Source organism: Athene cunicularia (assembly GCF_003259725.1).
Source record: "Athene cunicularia isolate RWA chromosome 8 unlocalized genomic scaffold, athCun1 chr8_part1, whole genome shotgun sequence".
NCBI classification, from domain to species: Eukaryota; Metazoa; Chordata; class Aves; order Strigiformes; family Strigidae; genus Athene; species Athene cunicularia.
Genome location: NW_020799109.1, coordinates 13,603,069 through 13,611,961, shown reverse-complemented (window position 1 = coordinate 13,611,961; position 8,893 = coordinate 13,603,069). Strand labels below are relative to the sequence as shown.

At 37.5% G+C, this 8,893-nt stretch overlaps 1 protein-coding gene across 3 annotated transcripts in view; it reads right to left on the bottom strand.

Moving 5' to 3' along the window:
* Positions 1-3,952, bottom strand: part of PTGFR (prostaglandin F receptor) — a 25,965-nt gene extending 22,013 nt beyond the window's left edge. For 2 of the 3 annotated variants that reach the window (XM_026854476.1, XM_026854477.1), the window contains exon 1: positions 3,893-3,952. The gene's annotated coding sequence lies outside the window, so the exon portion shown is untranslated. Of the gene's footprint in view, positions 1-47; positions 109-3,892 lie in introns of those variants that run through there. The other variant, XM_026854474.1, reaches the window with a different exon arrangement.
* Positions 3,953-8,893: the final 4,941 nt, after the last annotated feature.

The window sequence follows — 8,893 nt, the reverse complement described above, 5'->3', positions numbered from 1 at the left end:
GGTGAGTTCTTGCCCCACGGCGCTGCAGCCACAGCAGTAGCACTCACGGGGCAACCGGGAGACCGGCCGCAGCCACAGCCTCGCCCCTGCACTGTCCGTGTGCCCCTGCCCGACCGGCCTCGCCGCCAGCGCCCGCGGAGCTCGGGACGGGGCGTCGGTCCCCAGGGCGCTGCCGGGGGGCAGCTGTGCGCGTCACTGCACACACGCCCCTTGCACCCACCGGACTGTGCGCTTTCCCCACCGGAGCAACATGGCAAGAGGCCAGAGGAGGAGTGAATGATACTACCGTAAGGCTCCACATCCAAAGGTTCTTCGTTTCCCATCCCGTACTCAGGCTGTTACAACTTGAAGTTACAGATAACTTCTAAGCGCTTTCATCCATCAATGTTCAGGACTACCAAGCAGGCCTGGATGGGAAATTTTATTAAAAACTCTTACTACAGAAATAAACCAAAATATAAAATCAAGGTCAAAATACCAAACTGTAAAGTGTTACAGAATTTATCATGGGCAAGAATGATGGAGAGCTTGCATTTGTTTCCGTTGACACAGCCTTGTGTTGTACTACTCCTAGCTCCACAAGACAATTATTTAAAAATTAAAATTCTCAAACCTGTTACAGCTTTTGCTTACCTTCATATCTTGAATACTGTGGATATAATTTGCCTCTCCCTAATCCACCAGTGAGGTAGTACGGGCCAGTTAAATCCATTCTTTCAAATAGTATCTCAAGTCACACACACAGTTAAAAGCACCATGCTTCCTCAAAGCACTCTCAGATTTTGGCATCTTATCATACAATGAGCAAAACCGTCCAATTTGGTCTGATTGGGAGCTCTAAATGCCCAGAAATTCTTTTTAAGACAACAATAAAATATAAAAACCTCTCAAAATATATTATGGCCCATTAAAGTTCAGAGGAAAAGAGTTTATTTTACGTTTCCCCGCCCAGAAACAAATGGAGATGGAGATCTCAAACTACAAACAGCTTGCACTGTGCCCTTTCCTAGCCAGATTTCTTCACCCATTCCTCCTGAAATAGGGGGCAATTCTGTTTGAAAAGAAGCAATGAAGCTGGTACTTAAAGACCCTGAAATCTGGGAGGTTGAAGCTAAAATGCCATTATCAGGTAGATCAAGCCAAAGAAAAGAACCGAAAAACCTCAAGACAAATGTTTGACTGTGCTTGTAAAAATGTAGTTAAAGAAGGAAAACGCATGCTTATAGAATGCATCCTGAGAAAAGTAGTGGTCTGCTAAAAGGAGGGAAAGTGACATTCCAATTGCTGCAGAGGTGGGGAAAGGAGAGCAAGAAATGGTGTTAGGAAGGTAAATATATAAACTTCCACCTCTCTTTTCGGACAACAGTAGTAGAAAAGTGCTCCTGCACCTGTACAGCTACACAAAGTGCCACATCAGTTTTGTACTGTTAGCAAAGCAGTGGGCATGTTAAGCATCGATATAAGCAGGACAGATACGTCTGCAGCTCAGCCCTGAACACATTTCTGTGCTCCTGCTACAAGAAGAACTGAAATAATGGCTACTCTAGAACTAGATGATTTTGTGGGTTTATGGCTAAGTAGGATGGTGACTTCAGAGGTGTTGGAGGAGTAACAGCTGGCAATGACACAAACATAACCAAGTTTTTCATAGTGACCCATGGTCAGCTCTTTTCATTTCCTATTACTAATGAAAAAAGGAGTGACCAAAATTGTCCCATCAGCCTGTGCTGTGGATCCTGGCTGGGGAGCTACTGCTTTCTCAGTGGGGAGCAGTCTCTTCACACATCATACACCAGAACCAGAACTGCGGGAAGGAAGAGGAAGGATTAACATCATCTTCATCAGGTCCGTAGCTCTTCCTCTCCTCAACAGTTTGCCAATCAACCAATATGGAGCTGGGCTTGATAAAGTCCCTTACATGACAGAAAACAAAAGCTATAGGTGCAGGAGTCACATGGGAGCATTTCTTAGAGGTTGTGTTGCTCTGGCTGTTCAAAGAATGAAGAACTGAAGTTGTGCCATCGGCTTGGCTCACTGGCTTCAGCATTTCTGAGTGTGCTTTGGAGCTTGTGTTTGTTGTAAAATCCTGGACTCCAAGAATCAAAAGATAAACTCTCTTTTTGCCCCAAGTTTCAACCTGAATGAAGGAATCGGCATTCCCTGCTCATGTTCAATGGGTTTAAATTCAGAAGCATTGGTATAATACATATGCAGAGATAAAAACACAGTCTGCATCACCATGTACGGTGATAATTGCAATCTACCCACTGGTTACCAAACTCCAAACAGTGGAAGGAAAATGTAAAATCTCTTCTGGATGGGGAAGCACGTTGCTGGTTTGGCAAATGAAGTGTACAGTAATCAAATCCTCAAAGCTTCCTGCTACACGTCCAGAAGTATACTCAAGTGTTGCACTAATTTTTCACTAAAGACCAACTCCAGACAACCTTGCTGTGAATAAATAAGCAAACATTTCAGTAGCAATATCAAAGTGATAGAATGCAAATATAAACAGTATCTCTTCCTCTTTTGTCATCTTCTCTTAAATCTCTTCTGCAGCCTCTGATGACTTATATACTTTTACATTATTCACAATTCTTGCTGCAAAACATTGAAAACCGTTTTTTCTTTGTACATGACAACAGTAAATGTCATCTTTCCAACTAACCGCAGTTAGTGAAATATCAGTGATGTAAAAGTCTTTATATTTAAGAGACAAAAGTAGTAAATCAAAATAACTATATATGGAAATTAATAAAATAGGATCAGATTTGGGGCACCTCAGTCAAATAAAACTGTCAGTGAAAATTCTTCAGTTAAATGTCATATTGTTTAGCCCGTCATTGTTCAAGACAAGAATTCTGAGGTCACAGACATTGACAGAAAGTCTTACAGCACCCACTGCCACGAAGGGTTAGAGTTACTGTCTTCCACTTCTTCAAAATTAGCAGTCCTTCAGGACTTCCTTCTCCTCTGGAATTAGCATTATCCCTGCCAACCCCATGGAGCAACTTCTATCAAAGATCCAACTATACAAGATGAATGAGGTATTCAAATGAAAGAGCACATATTCAGATGAAGATAAGAAAGGAGATTTAGAGTAGATGGGATTTACATCAGGCAATATTGTACATTTTTGATGCATACATACCATTCTAAATATTGTATGACTGAGAAAAAAAGAATTAAAAATGAATGCAAATGATGAGCTTCAAGAGGCCAATAAAGAATACAGAGAGGTGAGTTGGGCAGAGGCTTGCTCTGTTCTGAAGCTAGCAATAGGCAGACAGCAGAAACATGGAAATGAAAAATTACTCCTGAAGTCTGACTCACTCCTTAAGAACACCAGCATTACTAATTCTTCTTGTATTTTTAGTGGCATTATTCAGTATTCCCATTATTAGAAAATGAAGAATAATTTACATGTCTATTTGGAGGTTATTAACTTGGTTTTACAGCAGATTTTTGAAGAGACTGTGATTTTAAATCACATATAAGTGAAGGACAATTCGAAATATCATTTCCTGAAACAGTTAAGATTGATCAAGGCTCATTTTGCTTTAGAAATTAGTTGCACCTCATGTCTGGAAAACGTAGGCAGAACATTTCATAAATTTTCATAAAAAGAAAATTTTCATTAAAAGAAAATAAGTGCACAATAAAGGATGTCACCAATTCTTAAGCATTTGAAGGCTCATGTAAATTTAAAAAAAATAAAGCTTTCTTAAAAGCACTACATGACTGTTGTGCCCTCTTTCAAACTCAGGTATAGTTTCTGATGCCTTGATAGCATTAAGAAAAACTGTGTAAGTTTCTGCCCAAGCTAGAACATAGACATTTTATAAGAACACAGGCACTATCATATTGGTGTGCAGTTAGACAGTGTAGGTACCTGAAGCAAGCAATGGAAGTTGCAATATGTCTCCTCAAAGATCTGGTCTCAGGATTCTGGGTTCTTGATTCCGGAGGAGAGTGGATAAAATACAAACTTTCAGTATCCTGTCATATTCAAAGTACTCATTTTAAAATATATTGAAACTGTTCTCTGATTAAAAACATATGGTTCAGCAGAATATACTGAACAGCTCATCCATGGCATTGTCATTCAGATAACTGCCACTCTGACCTTCATGCCTCACCATGGAGTAGTTCATAAAGCAGTCACAAATTCTGGCATAAGTACTGCCTGAATTGGGACTCTGGCCAATGCAGCTAAAGGAGGAAATTCCTAGGTAGTTAAACATAAATTAATGGTGTTTTGTAACAAGCCCCAAATCAGTTCAGGAGGTTAAAAACACCAACATGCCAGTAGGCTTTCACTATCAGAGTGGAATAAAAACAAGAAAGGTCATCAGGAATCATAACAACAAACATTCATCCTTCTGCTGAGATTTCCACCTGCTGATATCTAAAAATGAACTGTTTGCTCTTACTGGAAGTACGGCTGTGGATAATGGTGTTTTATTTTCTAAACATCCCTATCAGCAAGGAAGTTCAATTCTTTGCTTCTCGATAATCAGACATGCCTCCTGGCAGATGAGGTAAGAGATGCTGTAGACAGCACAAAGGCAAAATATTTTTGCCTATGAAGTTTGAAGGTGAAGGGGGGATGCAGAGTTTTGCTAGAATTTCTGATGCTCATATTTGCATTGTAGCTCTTTTCACTAGCAAGAGCAAAGACAGATTTTCTGTTTTAATACAGGTCTTGAGCCTGTCACAAGAAGAGTCCAAGAAGTCCATTCAGAGGCATTCCTTTAGCCAAGGAATTTTGCTGTAATGTCTGATGGCCTTATTGGTACCAAATCAACAGATTTTTTTGGAGATACAATCAGACCTGAAAAGCAATTCCTTGATGAGCAGACCAAAAAAATCAGCTAAACTTCTGAAACAACTGAATTTGACCTAGTCGTTGTGGCTTAACCACGTTAGCAGAGGAGAGAGATCAAGCATCCATCATCCAGCTATCAAATATGCAGACAAAACTTCAAGTGGAAAAAGTTACTAAACCTAGAAGTTTCCAGTCTAAGGCAGAATATTTGTAATACACCAGGACATGCAATACAACAACAAAACAAAATTTTTCTTTACTGTCTTATTCATAGCAATGTTTGCATAAACATAAAAATGAAGATGCTGCTTATCAATCAAATGATTCACTAACAGATCATGCCAACCAATGCTAAGTATTAGAGGTGGCTACTGAAGTCTTTCATTACGTCAGTTTATTAATTTGCATTTGTTCCTAATTAGAGAGACACTTTCATTTTAGTCATATACTGTTACTCTAAAATTATTTGATTACTACATACAGTGCCTAACTTGGTTATAATAAAGAACTGGAGGACAGTAATTCCCTTTCTTTCCTCTTTACTTGCAAACCTTGTGTATCCAGTAATTTCTTGATACCTTTTTTTTTCTGTTATATCACTACAAGGAATACACAGGAGATGGTTAGTATCCTTCTGCATGTAGTTTGATTCTTTCTTATATACAGATTTATGCACTACCTCGTACAAGTATACCCCTTAGAAATGAGGGAAGAGGAACAGAATAGTAGCAGATGTGTCTCTGAAACATCTTTTAACTACTTCATAAATATTGACTATGAAATAATGTGAGGATGTTTTTCCTATAAATCCACAAATTTGCAAGCATTCCCTTCAAGAATTTAATAAAGAGTAGATTTGACAATCAGAAACATATTTTTTAAAGTTCAATATGATGTTTAAGAATCAAGGGTTATCTCCTTTACAATTGTATAAAGTACCCATTTTTTGTCCTACCGTAGACACAAATTTTTAAATGGCCAGAGGAGCCACATATCACCACTACCAACATGAATCTTGCCTGGTCGGGTGGGGATAATTTGTAATGAGTGGGCTTAATCAAGACTGGAAGTACTGTTCTACCCATAACAATAACAGTGTAATTTTTTTTTGTTCATTTTAAATATGTAGGACAAAATGTTCTGTCTTATGACTCACCTCTTTAATATTCTGACACGTGAGAACAATCTACAAAGTGATACTAAATGCTGAGCCATATTAACTCCTTTTCTCTTTCATTCTCCAGAATGGAGACACTGCAAAACCAAGCCAGAAGAAATCTTTCATCAAGTATTCCCTTCAATCATTCTACTCAAGTCAAATTAAATAAAGAAATCATTTCCTTCAAATTGTCCTAACCTATTATATTTATGCCATGTGACATAATGGCAGAAATAAGTCTATTACACGAATAATTCTCATTAACGATGTGCCCGCTCTATGCCTTCAACGTCTATGATGTTATTTATTTGGTTTCTTTGCTTGTACACAGGTTTAATGATTTAATATGTGAAGTTTTGATAGATTAAGCACTTCTAAAGGATATTTTGAAACTAAAGGATCATATTGTTCTATTGGTTGCGAACAGAATTTCCACAGTGACTTCAAAGAAATAATTTAATTAAAATCAGTGCCCCCTAGTTCACTGGGTTCAATGCAAGTTCTAGTAGTCATGCCGTATTACCTTACCACCTAGTTCCTTATCTAACTGACAGGTAGAGAACTATCTCTTCAGAATTCACCAGTTTCACAAACAAATAAACAAACAAACAAAATCATATTCTCTCAAATGTCAATAAATAGTTAAAACACCAAACAATGAGTGCACTGGTGGTTTTGAACAGACACTTTTCATTTCTTTTTTAAATGTGTGATTTTGAATTCATTTGTTTGGGAGGTGTGGTCTATGTATTACTTTTAATTGTGGCTCAGAAGAAGGGTAAAATGCTCTTAAATTAAAATATTTTTCACTTAAGGAATATGGTAAAGGGTGATGTTACTGAGAAAGGTAACTCACCAAATTAGTTACTAATCCAGGATTCTTCTAATTAAGAAGTTAATTGAGAGGCAAATCACATTTAAAATACTATTTTATGTGTTCTTCTTTAAAAGGGGGAATTCTAATCCATTCTAAACCATTAACTTTGGCAGAAGGGTGGAAGGAAAATCTAACAATTTATTGCTAGGCAGGTTCAGTGGCCTGGAGACATTTCACAGAGGTTTTAGCAGCCTCAGCCCTACAGGAGGCACAGCTGAAGGTCATAAGAGGCTTGTACAACTCCTCAAGAGCTATGATCATGCCCCACACCTACTTGTATGTGAAGTGGTTTACATATTACAGCCTATATAGTACTCAGTCTGAAGTTCATCACTCATTGCTACTGCAGGGAAGCTGCAGGGTTTGGGGCAGGAGATAGAGGAGGGATGCAGGTAACAGGAGAAAGCTTGTCAGCACTGCGATGGTATTCCACAGCCAGGTCCCAGCCAGGATGGTATGAACAGCCACAGGACTGACCCTGCCCTGAAGGGTTTACAATCTCCATAAATAAATAGATAGAAGAGGCTGAAGCATTCTTCTCCCCAGAAACATAAAGCAACCCTGGTCAAGTGTCATCTTCCAATATGCCATGCTGGGTTCTGACAAACGTTTATGTAAGGTCATTAAGATGAAATATGATGCTTTCAGTTTCAGATTCATCTATTCCAATTCATACACAAACAAAAAGACGTTTTAAACTGATAACTCACTGAAGAAATGAAAAATGTGATCTGTTGTTTCTTCTGAGCAAATACTAATAGGACAATCAAAGCCATGACTGAGTGAAATTCTTCCTGTCTCTTTAATAACCTGTAATTAATTGTTGTTTGTATAATAAAACATATGTGCTTTTCCATATACAGGTTTGGTTACAAAATCATAGTCAGACTAATATTAGTTGTTCCTGATTAGCAAAAGTACAGGAAACAAAACACAGCTACATGTAAGAACAAAGACAAAAGTGTGTTTTTAACATAGAACCCTTTTGCATTTGCAAATGAGAAAGCAGACAAACTGATGGAGTTCTTTGGGCTAATAATTTCATCACTTATCATAAGAGCTTTCTAACCATGCATTTCATAGTCTGTGAAGATTTTCCAACTTTTACATCTGCTATCTGCAATCCTGGAATCCTGTATCCTGTATTCAAAGGCTTTGAATTTATGCTCTAGAAATTTGTTAGCATTTCTTCCACATCAAAGTCAAACTTTTGACAGAAATTCCATTTTTTAATACATCAAATGTGGAAGAAAATTAAAGAATACTTGTAATTGTGAATACATTAATTAATAGGTTCTCCTTTCTGAGACATATTGGAAAGCTGACAGTTCCAAATCTAACATTGCCAATTAAATATACTTCTCTTTTATAATTGTTTGGGGGATTATATAATGGGTTAAAATAAATCAGCATGAAACAAACATTTCTGAAAATGGTCATGCAGTTGTAAAGTCACTTTCCAAATACAGAAAATAAAATTGTGGTCATAACTGGAAAATTCCTATAAAAGTCAGTGGAAATTATGGAAGAGATTAATTTGGAATCAATCAACATTGTATCCTTTACATTTTTATACCATTAGCTAAATTATTTTATCCTCTTCCTTCCAAAATGCAAATTTAACTGCCATTTAAAATGGTAGAACAATTATTTATATTTTAATAATGGGAAAGAAGGTTCTATCAAAATAATTATTACCCATCTGTTTTACAGTGCACAACTCTGAGCTTTCTGGCAGCATATGCTTGGCAGAACTCTGCAGGTTTTGCAAGCTTCAGTCAAAGAGACTTCGACAACTTACTTTCCTTAAAAAAGTAGAAAGATGTTAATAACTTAAAAATATTATTTCTTAACTGATGCAAGTTCTCACCAAGACAATTTTCACTGAACTATGCAGTAGTATTTTTGTGGATTTTTATTAAAGATGTTAACATAATCCCTTCAATTATGAAAGAAACTCAGTAGAGTCAGAATACTGGTATTTAATGTTAGCCACGTAGTGACATATTCAGAACCCTTTTGCTCTCTT